The sequence below is a fragment of the Felis catus genome, chromosome C2, assembly GCF_018350175.1.
Source record: "Felis catus isolate Fca126 chromosome C2, F.catus_Fca126_mat1.0, whole genome shotgun sequence".
Classification (NCBI taxonomy): domain Eukaryota; kingdom Metazoa; phylum Chordata; class Mammalia; order Carnivora; family Felidae; genus Felis; species Felis catus.
In genome coordinates this window covers 37,834,428-37,855,063 of record NC_058376.1, presented here as the reverse complement: position 1 = coordinate 37,855,063, position 20,636 = coordinate 37,834,428, and the positions used below count along the sequence as shown (strand labels likewise).

The 20,636-nt window shown below is 33.6% G+C and overlaps 1 protein-coding gene across 3 annotated transcripts in view; it reads right to left on the bottom strand.

Annotated features, from left to right (window-relative positions):
• Window positions 1-20,636, bottom strand: part of CADM2 (cell adhesion molecule 2) — a 1,068,777-nt gene that overhangs the window by 965,613 nt on the left and 82,528 nt on the right. The gene's annotated exons all lie outside the window — the stretch shown is intronic.

Sequence of the window (20,636 nt, the reverse complement as noted above, 5' to 3'; positions counted from 1 at the left end):
TTACTCTATGTTTGTTAATTTATTATAGCTTTTTAACTCATTTGCTTGTTCAATTATTTGTTTATTGCCTAGTCCCACCCTCACTCCAGCCACACAGACACACTCAAATGAAACCTCAAAGAGAGCAAACCATGGATGAGTGTTTGTGTTTCTTATTACTGAACCCACTAGGACGTTTTGTGACATGGGAGTAGTTCTTAATAAATTGTTGTTATGGTTTAAGGGAAATGATGTTACTGTTGAAAGCACATAATTGCATTTTTTATATAAACCAAATCTGGACCACAGTAAAGTTGGACATCTGATTCTGTGGTATACACAATTGAACCTGATTGCTAAGTAAATAATTCCTTTGTGAAGATGGCTGGAATGAATTATATACACATTCTATGGCATAAGTTACCTGCTCATGAAAAAAAAAAAAAAAACGATGAATATCAGCACAAACTTTAAGGTCAGTTTTCAATCATTCAACATTAGGCAAATTTGGATTTTGAAGAGGCTAAAAGGAATGCTCTGAAATCATTCTTTGAAAGAGTAAATGTTAATTGGGAGCTTGATACAGTCTATAAACACAGTTATAAATCAAGGAGGTTAAGAGCATGAAGGTGCATTTAAATTTTTCTGTTCAATCTATTTATTTTAGAAGTGAGAAATCTAGGGACTAGAAAAAAAATGATTTTATAAAAAATAAACGATAGTAGTTAAACACCAATTGTTAATAAGTAATTAAAGTAATTTAATTTTTTAATGTTTATTTTTTGGAGAGAGAGAGAGAGAGAGAGAAGAGTGTGAGTAGGGGAGGTGCAGAAAGAGAGGGAGACACAGAATGTGAAGCAGGCTCTAGGATCTGAGCTGTCAGCACAGAGTCTGACACGGGGCTTGAACTCACAGACCACGAGATCTGACCTGAGCCGAAGTCAAGATGCTCAACCAACTGAGCCACCCATGCACCAGTAAATAAAGTAATTTTAAATTGAAATGGAATACCAAGCTAGTAAGTTTTGAAACAACACATTCTAACTTGTAGACTAAAATTGTATTGTTTTTAGGATGTATCATATAGTTTCAACTTGATTCCATTTAGTAGATCCATATGAAAGAAATTTAAAATCCCCAAATTAAATGCAAAATTATTCAGAGAAACACAGGTAAAGCTATTTCAGATTACAACTCATCACTGCTCTATTTATTTTCATGAAAAACGAAAGTTTACTAACTTGCAAATTAAGGGGAAAATTAATATTACCTATTAGAAAAGAGTTTTATAACCGTTCTTTTACATGATATAATTTTATTTTAAACCTCTATGTCTGTAGGAATAAGGATGGATAATTTTCCAAATCTCCCTTTTTTTATATTCTCTGCCTCTTTCTTCCAACACTTCCTCTCTCATATATAAATATATATAATGTAAATATTATTTTGAAAACATATCAATCACATGAGGCACACTGGCAAAGAGAAAATGCACATGTTGCCTGTTAAATTCTAGTAAGATGATCTTTATTAAACCAATAGTTCTTGTATTCCACCTTGCTAGAACAGTTACCATCTATTATTCACTCAGCCAGCAAAGAAGAAGGAAGAATAAAACTATCAATATGGTCTAGTCTGAATAACAAGCACTCAAACATATATTATTGCCAATATACCTAATTACCTCCTAAAAATGATCATTTCTCTAAAGTACCTGAGGTAAGAAGCTGTTCTCAAAAAACAATAGCCCTTCATCATTATGAAAAAAGTGAGACCAAAAAGCAGGATTAAGAAAAATTGTGACCATGATCACAAACCATATGAAAATATTTAACTCTACTTAGCAACTACAAATTACAGTTCAGTGTAAAATATCTAAGTGTCCCTTTTATTATTTTCTATAAGATTCCATTTATCTTAACTAAAATGTAAGTCCAAAAAATCCTATCAAGGAAAAGAATAGATGATCACAAGGGAAAAGTAGATTATTTGATCATTCTTGGGTAAAAGCAAACAAGAGAAAGAAAGCCTATGTCAGAATCATGTAAATAGTTCATTTTTAGAACATGCCCTCTTCCAATATTCCTTTTTAAAGAATATCTCAAAGTCTTCATTCTTACTGGTACGAAACAAAGAATTCTTTGGAGAATGAGTGACAACAGCAATATTAGTCCAATTCCATCTCATACTGGAAACAGAATGCATAACAATTGATACAAATGTGCTTCCTGGAGCAAGGTTAGCAAAGGTAGAGAAATTCTCTGAGAAGTCCTTGGGGAAAAGAAGTGAGTGTACAAAAAACAATTGAACAGATTATGTTGACTATCCAAAGTAATCGGTTTTCCTTCAATATCTTATCATTTCTCTACACAGCACGAGATGTAGAAATGCAGCAATAACTTGAAGAATGAAGTGCGGAAACCTACTGGGGAGGAGACCTGAAACATACTAAATATATTTGTGGCAGAATTAATTCCAACACCCAGGAGGAAGCTGCTAATGCGTTAGAGTGAGCTGTCAAGTGAAACAGGAAATTTTTTCCATGCATTTTCTAATGAGTTTTAATACACCCCCAGTATTTATTTTAAGACATTCTGCTTGTCAAGGTGGAACTCCTGTTCTCATTTTCAGATAATTGACTAGTTTAAAAAAATCTTTATTCCATTTCAAAATATTAATAAAATAGTCCACTTCAAATACAATTCCCTTTGTCCCGAAGGTACCTGATTAATTTCTTTTTAAAGCCAACTACAATGAGAGCCCACTGAAAGTTTGTACCATTATTAGTTCTCTTTCCTTTCATTCTAACTCATGATTCAAATATCATAACTTTTTCTTGTTCTATAATCCAAATAGTTGGATGTTTCAAAATATGCAAGTTTGATAGTAAGACTTATGTCATCTCATATGTGCTTGTGACTATGACATTTAGTATGTGCCATTAGCTCTGTATTTCTAAAATCTGCTGTTTGCTGATTATCACGCTAAAGTCTTTTCTTTGATTTTATTGCTTTGGATCATTGGAAATTAAATTCACAAAATATATATCCCAAATTAGAGTGAGCATTATTTAAATAAAGACATCTTTAAAAATCATTTAAATTAGTAATTAAGATTCAATTAAATTCCCATCAAAAGCTTATTGTATTTTGATAGAAATACAGTATTTTCCACGACTCAGATGAATTAGTTTTACTTTACAAAGTATATAACACACATTGTAAAGTTTGGTTTTTTTATTAACATTTCCCATATATTAAAAATTGAAAAGTACTATTTAGTAGTACAATATTAAAGTTAATTGTAGTTTGTGCTTATAAACATGTTGGAGTTTAAATCAGGTCAAGAGATTCTTGAATACCTGCATTTCTTATTCAATTTTCTCTTGTTTATTCAATTAAAGAATTTAAAAAGTTAAATTTATAGACACTACAATTCCTAAACCATGCCTCACTTTAAATTGACATAGTCCATAGTAACCAATAGTCTAACAGTAAAATAATATAGCAAATTAAAAATAAATATACATAAATAATATCTGATATATTTCTGATATGCTTTGTAGGTTGAGATTTAATTTTAAAATAAGTTCATAATGAATGCAACTATAATTGTCTTTAAGGATGAGAATTTACTCAATTTTCATGTAATGATAATCTTTTAAAGTTGTCACATTTAAACTAAAGTTCTGAGCATTCAAAACTAAAAATAAGACTAGGCATATGTATTTTTTAAAACCTAAAATATTGTATTAGTGCATTTTATCCCTTATGTTACTAAGTTATTATCCTATTATGTCACTTATTATGAGCTTTTTAAGTAAGAGCTTTTAAATAAAAATAAAAATAAATTAAAATTTAAAAACTAAATAATTTCAAATTATTACTTGGAATTGACCCTGTCCTTGAAGTCTTTCCACTGTATTTAAATGAAATTTAAATTTCCAATTTATTTAAAATCAGTTTGGATAAGAATACATGCAAACATGATTTAAAAAAAAATACATATGTTTAAGGATTGGTGCTATCAAATAATGACAAAAAGAAAGATTATGGGAAGTTTTGGCCAAATTGTTTTCATGTATTTACTTTTTATTTTTATTTGTTTAGGTCGGCAATGCTCTACCAAAAATAGTACTCATAAATGAGCTTTTTTCCCCCAAATGTAAACTTGAAATATTAAAGCACTGCATTTATAGTAAAAATTCTACTTTTCTTTGAAAAATATAAGGAATTGGGGTGGCTCAATTTCTACTATTTCTTTGAAATATGAGGAATATAAGAGTCAGTTGAGCAACTGACTCTTGATTCCGTCACAATCTCATTGTTCATGAGTTCAAGCCCCGTGTTAGGCTCTGCACTGGCAGCATGGGGCCTGCTTGGGATTCTTTGTCTCCCTCTCTCTCTCTCTCTCTGCCCCTTTCTCTCTCTCTCTCTCTCTCTCTCTCTCTCTCTCTCTCTCTCTCACAAAAAAAAAAAAAAAGAATTAGTTACAATTGCAACTGACTAGAAGTTGGAAATAAATTGTGTATTGGAAGCAGGGGTGTGTGTGCACGTGTGTGTGTGTGTGTGTGTGTGTGTGCATGTGTGTGTGCAAGCTCTTAATTATTAGTTGAAACTTTCTACTCTTCAGTATCAGATACTCTGTGAAAAGTTGTTTTCTTAAAGTGTGTTCTTAGAAAAGAAAATGTTCTGACAAAATATTTTTACTACTATCATTTGTACCATAGGATTTTTTTTATTTAACTAGGCTTCACGCTGCAGCCCAACAAAGGGCTTGAACTCCCAAACCTGAGATCAAAACCTGAGCTAAGATCAAGAGCTGGTTGTTTAACCAACTGAGCCACCCAGGTGCCCCTGTACTATAGGATTCTGAAGGGAAAGAACTATGCAGCTAAGCAAGTCAACAAATAAGCAATCAAAAATATTTTTAAAAACATAAAACAATAAAAAAGCCCTACTTCATTCCCATGCCAAATACAAATAAACTATATTTTATTCTGTATCATATATGTATTTTATCCATCTTTTTCACAGCATCATCAGTGTGCCTAAGATTCAATTAGAGATACTACTTACATTTGGACTGGGAGAATAAAGTAGCAAAGGAAGCCCTCCCTAGTGACAATAATTAAAACCCTCCTTTAGGGGCACCTGGGCGGCTCAGTAGGTTCACCTTCTGACATTGGCTCAGGTCTTGATCTCACAGCTTGTAAGTTCAAACCCCACGTCAGGTTATGTGCTGACAGCTCAGAGCCTGGAGCCTGCTTTGGATTTTGTGTCTCCCTCTCTCTCTCTGCCCCTCCCTTGCTCATGCTCTGTCTCTGTCTCTCTCAAAAATAAACGTTAAGAAAACAAACAACAACAACAAAAATCTCTCCTTCATTTCTCCTCTGTTAGATTGTCCACAACTGTCAACTGTGACTTGTTCACAGGCTATACTCTACTGCTACTAGGTACATGTATTACATAATCCATAAATATATATTATTTTAGGTACATGCAAACAATTTATATGCATCCTTGACTTGGACTGTAATTTTGAGGATAACCCCTTATAAATGGTCTCCTTTGCATGTCCATGTCTAACAATGTGCATTCTAACTTATTGACAGTAGTATTTGTCTCCATTAAGAAAAAAGCATTTTATTAGTAAGTACTACATGGAAGGGTCATAGTTTCTGATAAACATGATTTTCATATTGCTATGAAAGTCATTAAGGAAGTACGATTTAACTTAGGAAAAAAAGCATGTTTATTTTTGAGAGAGAGAAGATGTGCACAAGAGGGGGAGGGGCAGAGAGAGAGAGGGACAGATGATCCAAAGCAGGCTCTGGCTGACAGGAGAGGCTCAGCAGGCCTCGAACTCACAAACTGGGAGATCATGACCTGAGCTGATGTTGGATGTTTAATCAATTGAGCCACCCAGGTGCCCCTAGAAATGTTTATTTTTAAAGCAACATTTTAGGAACAAATACCTGTCATTTCTGGTAGTGATTCTTTGTTATCATTATTACAGATGAATGATTCTTCAGTAACTGTTCCTAGCTCAGTAATTTTAGTTTTTGTACATTTGTTATTAGATGTATTCTCATTTATTGCTATTTTGAATTGGATTATTTTTCTATTGTGTTTTAACTGGCTATTGTTGATATAAAGTAATAGTATTGATTTGAGTATGTTGATCCTGTATCTATCTACCTTGATGGATTCTCTTATTAATTCTAACAGTTTGTTCATTGATTCCCTTGGAATTCTGAGGCTATCATATCATCTGCAAATGATGGAACACTTCTCCTTTTTAATAGTTAAACTTTTTACATACTTTACTATAATTTTGCATTAGCTAGATCCTCCAAAAAAAGTTGAATAAGAGCAGCAATAGCACACTTGTATTATTTAGGATGTAGTGGAATTTCCATTATATTTTGCATTTAATCTTAGATTTAGCATTTTCAAGAAAATTATTTATCATGATGCAATTGTTTTCCTAAAATGTTGAGTTTTTGATAGATACTAATTACATACATTAAAATAACCCTTTGTTTAACCTACAATTTAAAAACTTCCTTAAAATGTTCTCACCTTATAAAGAGATTCTAAGATGAAATAAAAATGAACATTGTTGGCTACCATATAAAATCTAAAGGCTGGAATTTGTATCCTTGGTTTAAAATTTCAGCAAAATAGAAATTATGGGAATGACATATTTTTGATTAATGATTTAGATAAAAATATATAAAGCTTAAAATAAATGTTTTTAAACAAAACTCATGAGATAACTCCAAAATAAATTTGTTCCTAGTTTTTATGATTAGGACATATATCGGGACATTTTAACAAGAATAAAATCAATATTTATTTTTGGCATGAATGAAAGCCTGAAGAGTACAAAAATGTATCACACATTTTGAATCAGGATCCCTGGGGGTGTGACAAAGGAAACCAGAAAGACTGGAATGAAAGTAGCATAGTGAGATATGAAAGCAAAGAACTGACTTTTATCCCTGCTCCCCTTTTAACTATGTATACATGTGTGGGTCCATAATTTATTTTCTGTGGATGATAATTGGCCTATCTATAAAATAGGAGCCGAACCACATGATTCTGTGTGTTATTGGCAGTAGAGCCTTTGATTTTGTGCACTCCCTAGTGTCTATTATCATACTTTATCAATGAGTTATAGCTTTTAAGAAGAAAAAAAAAATCACAAAAAATTAAGTGTTCCCTGATATTCTAAACCTATTTATCTTTACTTCCTTTTCTAAGGTGAAACTAGACTTTATAGAAATGTACAGTTTTTTAAATTAAGCTTTTGATCTTTATATAAGAAATTCCAGTTAATATGATTTAAGTAGTAATATAAAAAAATTCTATTCTACATATATATGTGATTAAAAATAGTAATATTACTTTAAAATCATTTGGGGCGCCTGGGTGGCGCAGTCGGTTAAGCGTCCGACTTCAGCCAGGTCACGATCTCGCGGTCCGTGAGTTCGAGCCCGGCGTCAGGCTCTGGGCTGATGGCTCAGAGCCTGGAGCCTGTTTCCAATTCTGTGTCTCCCTCTCTCTCTGCCCCTCCCTCGTTCATGCTCTGTCTCTCTCTGTCCCAAAAATAAATAAACGTTGAAAAAAAATTTTTTTAATCATTTTAGTGAAAAAATAAATTTGGGCATATCAAAGATCTCAAACTTAGGTAAATACATGTACTTATAACTAGATTCATATAAAATACACATAAAATACATAATTTTATGTGTACATAAAATACACATAAAATTCCATAAAATACATGTACTTATAAGTAGATTTTTTTTTTTGAAATAAACCAGATTTGCCATTTAATAGTCACCAGGATTTAGATATAATTCCCCAAAAGGAAAAACAGTGAAGTTTTTAAAGTTACACCTGAAACAAGGGGGGGGTGGGGAGGGAGAGACAGGTTTTTAAGAAATGTGACTTTAAAGGAAGGATCCATTTGAGGTCAGGGGTCACACAGTATCACCCTAACCATCAGGGCAAAATGACGTTTGAAGAAACCACATGGGTAACGAGCGACTGCCCAGGCATCACACAGACATCAACTTCTTGACCGGAATCTGCTCCTGAGGACACACCACCTCCAACCAGCAGGGCCCTGCTGTCTGACCGTGTTCTGTCCCCGTGCCCCGATGGGCCACGTCGAAGCCCCACCCACACGCTCAGGGCTCAGTGTCGTTTCCTCCAAAAACCAATCACTGATTGTTCTGAAATGCTTCCATTAGCCCAAAGCACCAATGCTTATTTCTGCCGGGTTTGAATGTAATCAGTGTTTAAAAAGCAAACGTGAACAAGAAAACAAAGGCCACGCCACCCGGTGGGCCTCAATTTTAAAAAGCACAGCTCATCATCGTGCAGGTATTTGGACAGGACCCAGGGGATCCCCGTGGGGGGGAGGGGTGGGCATGTAGCATGGGGAGCTCCTCACAGAAACAGGAAGCAGGCCGAGTCCACAGTGCCAGCTCAGCGGCCGGGACCATGTACGTCTTTCCATCACTGCTGAACAGCCAGGAAAGTTCAGGAATCCCGTTCAGTGTCCCTGTAACACCTATAGCTATGTATTAAGGCCAAAACCAATCTTCATAAGTAGATTCATACACACACACACACACACACACATACACACACACACACTCATACATCCACTTACACATATATATATGAATACCCTCCCTCCTTTTTTATTCATGCTACTCTACGTAACAATTTTTATTTTTTTCTTGTCTGCTAAATCTATAATAAATTTATAATTTGATTATCTGAGCAAACCAATTTTGTATTTCATAAAATTTACAGTCAAATAATTATTCTTTGCAGAGTTTCCACACATGCATGTGCAAACACATAGATATAGAAAAGAGATGCAGAGAGAAAAGAAACAGACAGAAAGATAATATGGCAAGTCTATTAAAAGATTCTGTAAGAATTGTTTGCTGCACCAATTCAAGAAAAATGAATCTATCTAAATCTTAAAGAGTCTGAAGACTTTTGAAAAATGTCTAATACTTACTTTGGGGGAAAAAACCCTCCAGTAAAAATATTTGACAAAACACACACACACACACACACACACACACACATTTCTGGAGAAAATTCAAGTATACTGGGAAAAAAATATCCAATAAAAAAGATTCCCATTCAAGAAATGTGCTAATCATCAGTCTTCTAGAAACAAGATATGAATCATGCAGCATAGGAATTTACCAAATTCTTTTGTATTAGAAGGCATCAGAGGCAACAATCTACTATATTAAAACTGTCTTGTTCTAGTTTGTCTTTTCATCAAATTATGGCAAATTTTCTGAATCCTACTTATTTGTAAATAAACAAGCATATCCTGCTTAAGTTTGAACACTTAAATATGGACATTTTGTACATTGTTAGATGTGCTAACAATGAAGGAAAAAAATCCACATCACATATGCTTTTAAATCTTGAAAATCTGATTCCATATTTAAGTAGTAACTAAATAAACCATTTACAATATTATTAAATCTTAATATAATCACTTAATAATTGTCTGATTGTCTTGATGCACATCCTGAATTTATACAAGATTGAAGATGGCATAAACTTTTTTATTTTTTACATGAAGGATTGTAATACTACATGAAGCAAATAGGAAGATACTTAACAACAAAGCATTTCAGAAAATGATGAGTTTTTAATTAATAATTATCCTTAAATGACTTTTTCAGCTCTTTAGAGATTTTTTTTCACTGAAAATATGCTGTTTGGATTTTACCAAGTATTTCCTTAGATTTGATGGGTGAGCATGTTTGTGCATAATAAGTGTACTCACATATAAGTTGTTGACAGGGCTTGAATTTCATCTGTTTAAGAAATCTGTCAATATATTCTGTTCATTTATAGCATTTGCCAACAATAAATTCAAGAGCTTATCTGCACCAGAGATTCTCAACTGTAGTTGCACATTAGAATTACATAAGAGCTTTTAAAAACCTGATGCCTAAGAATTACCCCAATCCAATTTATTCTGAGACCGCAAGTAGGTCCTGGGCATGGGTATTTTTAAAACCTTCACAGGTGATTATACTGAGCAGTCATATTTAAAACCACAAATCTATATGTTTGATTTACTTCCTTCCCTCAGCATCCACCAGAAATCAACTAATAATATCAGATAACTTAGAGCCATAAACTGCTATTCTAGCATCAAGAACATATCAGATGAATATACTGAGTTTAAAAATCCTGTAATTAAAGGTATATTTGATTATCTCTGAGATACTACTCAAGGCTTGAAAGTATTTGAAAATTAGTAATCCTTTATATCATGCAGATACTAATGTTAGAATAATGAGTATTCATGTCTAAATGTAGTGTTCTGCAAAACATTATCAATAACTACATTTTTGCTATGTTGCTATTTTAATTATGAAAGATGAGAAGTGATTATAAGAGCCAATTAATAATGACCTTTAAGTGTAAGTCACTGCACTAAGGGATATATTACATATATTATATCATTTAATTCCCACAACAGCTCTGTAGAGATATTAAGTATAAAAGTAAGTTGCTTAGTGCCAAACAACTTTGTGTAAATGGCAGGTGTGTCTGAATCTAAATCTCCTATCTTTAACCTTAACTCTCTTGCCTTTTTATATACATGAAATCCTAGTAATACCGAGATTTAAACATGTACTTATAATTAAACATGAATAAAATTCTTATTGTAAATATTATCCTTAAATCTTATAATTGAAAATATTGGATAAATTCTAATTGAAGCTTATTCCCTATCTTCAATAAGAGGAAACTGAGACTCTAAAGTGTAAGTAATTTGCCTCACAGGAAATAACTAACACAAGATAGAGTTAAGACTAAACTATTTCTTCTTACCTTCCATCCTGTGCTCTCTCTGTGATCCCACACTGTCCACTCTCATTCGTGATGAATTAGTACCGCATTTTGTTAACAGATGATACTGTTTAAACAATTACCTTGCAAAGGTGAAAGCATCAGTGGATATTAAGAAGAAAAGGTGCTAGACGTATACTCAGGAACTATCACTTAAGGAATAATTAATTTGTGTAATAACTTTCACTTGAGTGGTTTTGCAATCTTATGGATAAAAATACTAATGTCCTCCACATCGATATGGTTATATTTTATATTCATGGAGAAGTGAAGAGCACCCAACTAATCTCTTAAAAAACTTAAGTACAATAATTTGATTTCAAACTAGCTTACAAAGCAAAGTGAATACAGTGGTGCTTCTCAAACCTTACAGGGCATATGAATCACATGGCGATTTAATTTGTATTCAGCTTCAGATTCAACAGCTCTGGGCTAGGGCCTGAGATACTGCATTTTAACAAGTTTCCAGGTAATGCCAGTGCTGCTCAAAGATGGTCCATAGACCATACATAGTATTTGACTATCAAGTAACAGAAACATATCACACCATCCTATAGCATCATTAACTGGAACTCTTATTAAAATTATTTCTAAAATGGGAAAAAAAAGCTAATAGAAGACAAGGTGGTGTCTGCACTGGAAGGAATTATGCTACTCTGCTACAGTGGACACCCAGTGATAAGGAGCAAATAATTCAGAAATTACATCAGACTCTAAAAACTGTCATAAAAGCTCAATAATAGACACACTGCCAAAGTATGCATATAAAATATGTAAGAGAATCCTCACTTGAATTTAAAACGAAAGCACTTAGTGCATGTGAGCTTTTAATAAATCCTACTTGATGATGACACTCACTTTCTAATAATGTGGATGATGATGGGAAAGTAAGGCATGCATGCAATTTCATTTTATTAACTTGATGATATGTCTGAAAACAGATTTTTCATGACTTGGAAAAGAAAGTTTCCAAGGACTGCTTTAGAATAACAAGCCTGCCACATGAATAGTTTTGTGTCCTTGATCCATATGCTGTGTGATTAAACCCTAAAACATGTTGTCATATTGATTTTCAAATAGGTCTATGAACAATCAATTGAACTCTCAGTTTTAAGACTACACAGTTCTTTCTCATTTATCTAAACCTTGGATGACTCAACTTGCCTTTTAGTTCATTATTATAAGTAAGAATGCATTGAAAGAAATGAACAGAGTGATGGTCCTGTGGGGTCATGGCAGAAGTACAGTGACAGGACCCATCAAATGTACTTTAAAACACTTTCAATGCATTAGGGACAAAATGAAAACCCTTTCAACTCTTGATATTAAGTACATTAAGCATTCTGTTTATGGAGCCTCTATCTACTGCTTGCTGTGGTAGTCATAATCATTTTTCACACCGATGAAACCTTTCAAATATTTAATAAATATTTCTTTCTCAAGATCCATATAGACTTGGGGCTATTTACTCAAGTACATCAAGCATCACAAAGAAGCAATTGTTTTCTGTTTTTAAGTAGTGCTTCCAAGCAAGTGTCATTTATCAAGAGTACTTGAACATCTTTCCCAAGATAAAGTCTGGATCTATATGTCTGGTGGCCAAAATGGTTCCAAGAGCTCTTCTGGATGGATCTTTTCTAACCAAAAGCATTCTAGGGTTTCCAAACATGACTTAGAGACAAAGAGTATATTTCCCCTTTCCAACCAGTACCACTTATTCAAAATTCTCAGACAATTTTAATATCCTCATAACTGGTTATTCTGAAGTCAGGATTTCCACCCCCCTTTTAATCATGCCACATAACTCACAAAAAAATTAACCTTTGTAATGGGTAATCCTCCATAATCCTCTGCCTCACCTACTCAAAGCCCTTAATTGTTATTTGTTACCTATGACATTAAGTACAAAATGACTTAAGTCTTAACAAAAGCCATTTCTGAGATCGTCAATCATATCTCCACTTACTTCTCAGTTTGCTGAAGTCACAGCTGACTAAATACCTTATATTCTTCCTCCTTTCTATTTCCTCTAGCTGTTTCCTATGCTAATATTAAGTTTTCTCTGTCCTTGAAGATTCAAATAATTCCCATTTCTCACATCTATTTTAATTTTTTTAATGTTTTATTTATTTTTTGAGAGAGAGACCGTGGTTGCTGTAGGAGCAGAGATAGGGGAACAAAGGATCCCAAGCAGGCTCTGTGCTGACATGCTGACAGCAGTAAGCCAGATTGGGGGGGGGGGGGGCTCAAACAGAACAACCTGGGCCTGAGCCGAAGTGGGACACCTAACCGACGGAGTCACCCAGGCACCCCTCTCACACCTATTTTAATATCATTTTTCCCCATCATCTTCTATGAAGCTTCTCCTGATCTACCAGTTAGATAAGTGGGTTTTTTTCTTCTTTTTCATTACCTTGTTTTCTTTCTCCTCTCCCTGCATCCTTATGACACTGTTCTTAGTTCAGAGAATCTTTATTTTATCTATCTTATACATAATAGGGTTTACATAAATACTGACAACAATGAATTTAACTATATCTTACAGTAGATGATTAGTGTGATAATTAGATAAGCGTTTTGAAGTTACTTAGCTCTGTTAACAGACGAAATATCACAGAAGGTTCATTGCAATCCTGAGGACTACAGGAATCTGTTCTGTTAAAATAAGAAATTCAATTAACTAAAAACATTTCCATCTGAAAAGAGACCTCAGAATTTGATTGGCTGTCCCAATTAAACATGAGGGTGGCAGCCATTCCAGATGGTAGAGACATATTTATAAAAAGTTTTACATAGTCAGAGAACTTCAGTGTAAGAAGGGACATTTAAGTTCATCTAGTTTAAACCAATATCTGAATCATTTCTTCCACAAATTATTATCTGATCCCAAATTCTACTTAATCCCCTCCACAGATTAGGAATGCATTACAGCTGGAATGGCCTTTTCATATCTAATTTCTAGAATATTCTTCCTTATATAATGTTACTTTTTTTCATTTGCCCAACGATCATCCTCCAGAATGAGATGTATCCATTTTTCACATTAGAGCCCTCTAATGTTTACAAACTATGAAGTTGGTCATCACAAATTTTGCCTTCTCCTAAAATATTCTCATTTCTTACAATTAATCGGTCAGTTTGTTTTTTTCCTTTCATCTCTTGAAAATTTTTTCCTGCATGTGCAATTAGGTTTGTCATTATAATATTTGAATACAATCTCCAGACTGGAGGGATGAGCCAGAGAGCATTACCTCTTGGTGAGAAGAATTATATGTCTATTCACCCAAATTTTCTATTAATGTTTTTAATAGTCTGGTGATGTAGTTAACTACTTTTGAGATAATAACTCCAAACTTTTGTTTAGACTTTAAGAAGTTTAGCCTTCACTATATAAATTAAATCATTTTCTTGCTAGCATGGCAAATGCTTTTCCTGTCACAAATAATTTTGAACCCTATTTGGTATCCCACTGGAAAATCCTTGATACTAGTATTTGTCTTCCAGGATCTTACAAACATGATTTCATTTCCTTAATACAGTACTGGTCCCTTCACACTAACTGAAGTTTTTGCATTCAGAGCCAAATGAGCTATTCTGAGTTGTGCCAAGGAAGTTTACTGTAGCTATTCATTGAAATTAGAACAAACAAGAAAACTTGTCATCACTTATAATGCTGCACTAATTCATTTTCCATGTCTGAAAAATGTAATTATATGGTTTTTATAATATAAAAGACATTGCTGTATATACTTAACATAAACATTTTGCAAATCTAAACTAATTGAAATACGTGTTTTAAAAGTAGGATGGTTTTAAAATTATAAGTTATATAAATTAAAAATTCAAGTAAATTATGTCATGCAAATATTTTGAAGCTCCTGTACAAAACGATGTTTGTTGCAGGTTTGTTGGGGTAGAGTAATGTGGGGAAATAGGTTCGAGTTGCATAAATGGGTTAGAAAAAAGCTTAAGGCAGAAAGCTACCGTCACGGAGTGAAAACGCCCCTGGTTAGCTAGCGAGATATTGTAATAGAATCACGAGTAACTTGTTATATCACCTGCAGGAAATTACTTTCCATCTGGCACCAATGTACCTTGATCACAAACTCCACTTCCCCCCAGACCCTTTGCTTCTTACATAAGTTAATGATTACTGTCTGATTGTTTTCTCCATGTTCACATGTGTAAGATCTTGCTTTCTTCACATTCACCACGTAGGTAATATCTTGTGATTTCAATAAATATGGAAAGGAAACCCCTGTTCAGGGCTCTTGTCTCCTCTCAGACATTAGCCTCTTTCGTATTCAGTTTTGTGTCTGCTTTCTTGCTGTACAAGAGAGGACTCCAGACTTAGAGTCTGCGACAGGGTAACAATTTAAGTCAATGCTGTGTTTGATTTAAGTCGGTGGTCATTGAATAGAGAAGAAGAATTGGATACTTTCCACAGATTCATCCACATTATCAGAGATTTTCCCTGATTCATATATAACCTTAGCATTAGTGGCATATTTACCCACATGATTATCCAGGCAGGCAGTTTTAGGTCCTGGAAAACAAACTCTGTAACTGGAAGAAAAATTCCCTTCACCTTCAGTATCTTAGACGGGAGTGTGTGTCCAGCTATCCCACAGAAATGATTTATCAGTTTTATATCCAAGATCCCACTGCCTATTTTTATTATTTTTTTAACAATGGGACCTAATTAAAGCAAATACCAACACTGTGGAAGAGCAACAAATTGAAAAAAAATGATTAAAGTTTATCTCAGGGAAGGATGGATGGTTATGTATGGAGATGTGGAGGACACGTCCACCCACTTTGCTTTCAGAGGAGGCTGGGGTATATGCCTGGATATTTTAGATGCATATTGGCACTGTAAAAAATATATTGGTGGTGATATCACCATTTCTTCCATCAGTAGTCTCTCGAAGATACTGAGAAACCACCAGCAACCCTGCCCCAAAAAACGTGGGATCTTGGATAGCATCTCATTTAGCTATACTGTGGAAATGGTTTTGACCTTGCTAAAAAGAGATTTCTGAAATATCTCTAGTAATAGTTTAGATCAACAATCCTTCTCTACTCCAACTAAAGTGTCCATCAGCATACATCTGAAGAATTCCATATTTAATATAATTTGAAGTTATTTATGGGGAGGGGGAAATAAAGAAGCATTCTGCACTTAAATGATGAAGATATCTGCTCTATTAGATATAGTTGAATGCCTTCATAATAGCCTCAGCCATGATAAATTATTTTCCGTGTGGTAATATAAAGCAGGACTTAATTTTTTTCAAACTATATTTAGAGTCACTTAATGACCTTAAATTTACACTTAGAAGGATTTATACAAAGTTTCTGAATGTCAGGGCAGCTCAAGTGACAGATGAGAAAGTCATCAAGCCATTCTGAATCCCAGAAGTCTGGCTGGTCTCCATATAAGCTTTGGAAAGGCCTGAAGGTTTTTTTGCTCTTTCCTTTAAGAATAGCATGAAGTCGGCTGGCAGGATTTTCTGCAGCAGTTGAGTGAATTCTGACAGTCCTTGTATACTCCCTCATGCCAAGTCTAAACTGACATGAGAAAGGGGCTTATCCCTGCCCCCTTGGTCACGTGTGCCTGGAACATGTAACTTAAAGAATCCAAAGCTTCATGCCCTTTCTTTTTAGACAGCAATTATGTGTCACAGTCATAATTTTTAAAGGAGTTGAGGGGAGAGTGAGAAATGTCAATTTAACATAGCTTCTACAATTTGAATACATCATTACTAAATTTCAAGAATATAGAATTATGTGCAGATATAGCTCATGGCGGAACTTCCCATAATTAGCTTGAGTAACTGAGATTAACTGGATTCCAGCAATGTGTCTGCTACTTACAGGCCTTTTAATGTTTGGGCAAGTCATTTAAATTCTAGATCTCTCACTTCTCCATTTCCTCAATTTTAAAATGCTTATAATACCTCCTTTTCTATTTCTCCATTTCCTCAATTTTAAAATGCTTATAATACCTCCTTTTCTATTTAAGGGGGTTTGTTTTTAGCATCTAATGAGATAAAATATGCTTAGAAAACTGTACAGTTCTCTGTAAATGACTGCTGATTTATTATTATGTAAGTCTTGGGGAAATCCTCAAATTGTATTCCATCTGAGTCCATGCCAAGTTTTGAAGTTTTGGTCCTTTCCAGAGTTGTATTTATCTGAATATATTTTATTTATTTAATCGTATTTCCTACTTACTCTAGATCAGACTTGCCCAACTAGTGTTATGCATGTGGGATGAAGGTATATTTCAAAATACTGATCCCTTGACTCCTCGGTGCAAAGGCAGTCTGAGGCTCTTACCTCAGCATTCAGGCTTGAGCAGTATCTGGGCTCCCATTAAAGTTACTAGAGCCCAGTGGGTTTCTGTCAGTGATCATGATGAGCAATGTTCAGTAATCCATAGCTACCTACATCTCACTGAATGGCCTGGGAGACAGGCCTTGGGAGAGCCAGCCCTCTACGGAGCTCACTGATCCTCCAGAGGACTGGGTAGTGGCTGAAAATGATCATTCTTTTAGTGGTCAAGAATGAGGAAAGGCCAATCCAGTGTGTGGCTAGTGGGGAGATGGAGGAGTCAGCTGGGGATTCCTATTAAATATGGCTGCCCCCAATCTTTGTCTTCATACAATCAAAAATCTTCATCCATTTGCAATTGTTTTTTGGATGTTCAAGATAACTGCAGAGCTATAATTTAACATTGGATTCAAATTTTAGAAATCAGGGATTCATCAATATTTTGAATATTTGACAATACAGTTTTATTGAATTAGAACCTTGAAATCTGAAAACACACATTTTGTTTACAATTTAAATAAATCCAATCTATCTTTCCAAATGCTTTTCAATTTCATTTTCATCATAATATTTGACAAAAAAGACATGTAAAACGTTTTCACAAAGACTCATAGGTAAAACCCAATTCCCTCTAGTATTAACCAGTACACATAAAAATTTAAAATATATAATATTTCTATGTTTGTTCTCATGTGGAAAAGGTGGTGCTGCTTTAAAATTATTGAAGGATTTTTACCAGATAATGTATTTAGTTGTACAAAAATACTTTAAGAAAGTCATTTGAAAAGACATTTATCTTACTATGAAATGTATATTTTGTCAAGCATTGGAAATCCTAAAAAACAGTTTCCCTAAGGCTCTTTATGCAACATTTACCTGTAACCTAATCCTTTAAAAGGAAAGATTCTTAGGAAAAAAAATAAGAAGAAGCATTTGTTTAGAATTCAGTCACCCTGCTGGAATAGAACATTTTAAAAGGAAATAAAAACAATTTATTCAACATTTATTCTGGAAATTATGCAAAGGTTTTCACAAATTATTTTGTTTAGTCTTCACAAATGGGTTTGAAATTAATTCCCTATTTTCATACAAGAAAACTGAGGCTAAATAACTTGATAAAGAGTAATGCCAATTCTTACCATAACCAGGATCGAAATCCTGAAACTTCTGATTATTATAGTGTGTGATACTCAACTTTTTACTACTGAAGATAACTTATACTGTTACTGTTATATGTATGTTACAATATATTAATATTATTGCACACATTAGAAATTTCTGATATACTTCACACCAAAGAAAACATTTTTTTAAATTATAAGATATATTTATAGTTTAAGATGGTAAAGTGGCAAAGCAAAATTATATTATAGAATCATGCTGCCTAAATTGCATTTTTCAAATGCAAAAATATATAGGGAAAAAAGCTAACATCAAATCATTGATAATTGTGTTACTGAAAAAGTTGGATAAGAATTTAATTATCTGCCTAAGATTCACCCTGTTATTCGTTTTCAGGAGCAAGTAAACACCACATCATCTTGGTATTAATATTTATTTTTTAAAAATGGCTTCTCCAATCTAAATACAGATTCTATGAAAAACTGCTAATAGTGCATTCAGATCACAAGGAAACAAATAAGTTAAATGAAATAAAACATTCAACATGTGACGAATATAAGGTAAATTATCTTTACCACTTCTGACATTCAAGATCTTGATACTCACTGCTCTATGACTTCTCTTTCAATTCATGAGACCCAGAGAAGACAACTTCCATTCTTACTACGTCACTGAAACTATTCCCACTAAGGTCTTCAGTGATCAAATTGCCAAAATCAATGAACCACTCACTTATCTATTATCTTCTTCATAATGAACTACTGTATTACTTGACACAATTAACCATTTCATTCTCCCTGTAACTTTCCTCATCACTTTTCCATTCTCATTAAGACCATGTAGTTTCTTTACCACTATCTACTATTTTTTTTCCTAATGATGATCACTTTTAGACATCCTATTTCCATATATTCAATTCTCACCATCTTTTCCTTTCAGGTTTCCCTTAGAATAATCCCCCCTGCTGGCTTTCCCCATGCCCATAACTTAGCTGTCATTGTTGATTCTGAATTTTCCCTTTCTAATTAGACTCCATTTTAGACCATACACAAGGCTGGCTACTAATCATATATTTTTATATTTCACAGAATCTCAAACTCAGCTACCCCATATGGACTATCATACTCTGTATACATTATCTGGAGTCTTGGGAGCTCCATCAACTGCCTCTTCCTCACACCACAGGTAATTGGTCACCACATCCTCTCAATTACACCTCCTAACTTTATCTTGAGATCTTTTGAGTTCTGCTTCTCTGTTCTTTTTACAATTATCCCAATTCAAATCTTAAGAGTACCTTATCTTGATTATTGCAACAGTCAAACTGACTTTCTTTTCTCAAGTTTAATTCTTGCTATGATATTTTATTTCTGCTTCCTGGGTAGCAGTTCTCAGTTGTCATTATAATCATTTTACCTCTGCAGAGTCCAAATTTCTCACCATGGAATACAAGCTCTGGAAAATTATGTCCTTCCCAACTTTTAATCTCAACTCAAGTTCCCTATTATATACAAGTACAATTTTAGGAGGCACTTTATGCAATCTCTTGAATCTGAACACGTTTTCATCTCTCTGGTTATTTTCCTCCAGCCCCTTTGTCCACCAACTTGTAATCAGCCTTCCAGAGAGATATAAAAATTCATCTATTATATAAAACAAATTAAATACCTCTCATATTACCTATAACATGATTTATTTCTTCCTTTATAAATCAATAACCATACACCCTCTTATCACAGCACAAAATCTGAACTATTACTCCAATGAGTTAAGCGTTTCTTAAAAAATGTTTTTGTATTTTGTATTTTTATTTTTTTTAGCTACATAACACCGTGCTTAGCATATTATATGTGTCCCATAAGTGTATAGTAGATATACATGAGTTTAAAAAATGGGCATTAGACTCTTAAATTATCACTTTAGTCAAAATTCAATTTTTATGTCACAGTCTTCTTGATAATTTAAAGATGATCATGGCTGAGTTATGGTGACAATATGTAACTTGGTTTATAAGAATTGGATATGAGTTGATGTAAACCATTGGATAAGGCATTTTATAATCTTTAACTTAGCCTCAGTTTTCTTGTATAAAAATGAATATTAATTTTAAAAGCATTTGTGAAGGTTAAAATCCTTTATGTAAATATATTAGGTTTGTTTCTACCATAAAGTATGTATGTCATTGTCAATACATTTTACTCCCTTTTGTAATTTTCCTTCCTTAGTACAGTACCCTGATTACAAACTCTTGCTCCTTAGCTTTGTTCCAATTTTTTAAAA